Genomic DNA, 2,924 nt, shown 5'->3' with positions numbered 1-2,924 from the left:
GTAGAATATATTAGAGCTCTACATTATGATATTTCCAAACAAGTTTTTGTCAAACACACACACTTAAAGATATTAACATGAATTTTTTTTAATGTAGGCATAATATAACATAATGAAATGGAGACATATATATATATATATATATATATTGATACCTTATGGAGCCACAAGTTATTATATATCATTCATGTTGACAAAGGTAGACAAAATAGTTTCCAAACAAGCATTCAAAGTAATGAATCTAACAATATATCAATAAGTTAGTGAGTTCAAAATATGCGCATAGCCATCTTAAGCACTCAACTAAGTTTGTAACAAGTAATCTATGTATCATTGTCACTTTCTTTATTGTTCACTACTTGTTAATTCACATTCATGAACACCAACCTATCAAAAGAATGTGTCCTTATTAACTTCTTCTTCAAAAAATCATTTGATATATTTGTGAAGATATCATCACTAAGTATACAAAACATAAGACATCCCTTCATGTGTGTAGTGCTTAGTGGAGTTTGCAAGATCTAGTCCTAGACAACTTGACCTTGTAATATCAACTAGATGGTATTGTAACCATGAAGATGGTTGTTTGACTCTTGGGTATTCATACCCATAAGTGCCCATAAATATATGTTGGGCTACCTTCATTTGTGTAGTGTTTAGTGCAGTTTGCAAGATCTCGTCCTAGACAAGGTGACCTTATAATATCAACTAGATGGTATTGTAACCATGAAGATGGTTGTTTGACTCTTGGGTATTCGTACCCATAAGTGCCCACCCATAAGTATATGCTGGGCTGCCTTTTGTGACAATAGCACGCTAGTATTGTTCAGGGTATAGAGAGTGTTACTTTAAATTATAAATATTTAACTAGTAAGACTTAAAAGGCTGATAAAAATATTTGATACGTTTGATGCACCAAATGTGGAGAGCCTAAAAACTATTTTTGTAAATAATTCTTGTTATTCCTAAAATAATTTGCATGTGCAACAGATGTAAACTTACAAAATTAAATGCCATAGGAGGATAAAAGAATTGAGTACATTTTTTTACAAACAAAACAATGTGCAAAAATGAAATGAGACTGATGAAGAAACTCTTCTTTATTTAGATTGATTGAAAGGATAGTTCTTTTAAAAAGAGAGAGCATATCTAAATTTGGCATTTAGATAGAAATGGAAAGAGAAAATATCAAAGACACACCATTTAATCTAGTGTGACATTGATTTATGAAATAAGAGGAATACCACAAGTGTTTGTTAGGCTTGAATAAAAAACAACACTTGCTCTTCACTATGTGTCACACTTTATAAAAGAATCAACCCCAATGAAAAAATATGAAATTATGAACAAACTCTTCTTGATACAGAGGAGGACTCTTTTATGAGTAAAAAAAGAGAGAACACGTCTAAATTTGGCCTTGAGATAGAAATGGAAAGAGAAAAAAATCAAAGAGACATAATTTAATCTACTGTGTAAGACATTGATTTATGAAACAAATTGAATATCATAAGTGATTGCAATAAGGATTGAATAAAAAACAACACTTGCTCTTGATTGATGTCACACTACATATAAAAGAATCAACCCTAGTGAAAAATTCCATTTGTTTCTCACTGATGGTGTTAGCACACACACACATCCTTGCTTATTATTCAAGGCCTCCTTAGAATATACATAGAAAGAAAAATGAAATTTTGATCCAAAAAACCATAAGCATATTTATGATGCACATAGGGAAGATACCCTTCAATGTAAACAAATAATCGTTCATTCAATAGATTAACCAAAATAAGCCATCACAAAACAAATAATCATTCATTCAAAGCTAGCATACGACAAAAATTAAAGATATACTTCAATGTAAATAAATAATCATTCATTCAATAGATTAACCAAAATAAGCTAGCACAAAACAAAAATTTGACACAAGGGTGACATAAGAGATAACAAAATTTTAAATGACTACAAATGATAACAAAATTTTAAATGACATAAGAGATAACAAAAATTTGACACAAGGGTGACATAAGAGATAACAAAATTTTAAATGACTACAAATGGATATGTAAACAAAGAACATTGTAAGACAATAATGTGAACATCAAAGGTATTATAGAATCCTTGAACACTATCCATTAAGAAGCACGTTGAAGATATAAAGGTGAATGATAGCCTTCTAGCTATGAGTTACCTTACTTGCTATATCGAAAAGTGTTACCGCACCAAAATTCTTAACAAATGTTAGTGTTGGTGTTACCACACCAACATTCTTAATGAATGTACATAAGAGCAAGCCACCTCAACATGAAAATCCATATCATGGAAGGACTTAAAGCTGTAGAGGCATACCTTCATGTTGGCTATATAACCACAATCCATGGCAATAAAATATCAATAAAATCTTGGCTATATAACCACAATCCAACATGGCAATAAAATGTCAATACTACTAAATATTCTTGAAGATCACTTGGAGAAAATCAACCACATATGCAACACGAGATCATGATTGTAGGGATTTCAATGCTGACAACATGTGAAACACATAGTTGCAATAGACTTAAAGTGCTACTCATGCTGTACAATTGCATCCAAAAAATCTATAATGCAACCCACATCTTGCCTCGAAACGAAAACCACTTTTACTATTTTGATCACTTTAGCCGATACATTTTGCTCAACAAATTCTTGTAGGATAAGTTACTTTGTAACTTGTAATTTGCACATATTTCATATCCATAGGCCTAATCAAGCAATAATAATTTGCTCAACAAATTCTTGTAGGGAAATTCATTGTGTAATTTGCACCTATTTATCCATAGGCCTAATCATGCACTAATTTGGTCTCCTTATTACATGTCAAAACAGGTGTGTGGGAAAAGGTTTGAAAGCGTTTGAAACTGGCCACTTGTACACCTTGCGCG

Source organism: Cibotium barometz, chromosome 42 (assembly GCF_041138505.1).
Source record: "Cibotium barometz isolate CiBa-2024 chromosome 42, ASM4113850v1, whole genome shotgun sequence".
NCBI lineage: Eukaryota > Viridiplantae > Streptophyta > Polypodiopsida > Cyatheales > Cibotiaceae > Cibotium > Cibotium barometz.
Note: the sequence above shows the minus strand (reverse complement) of the source record.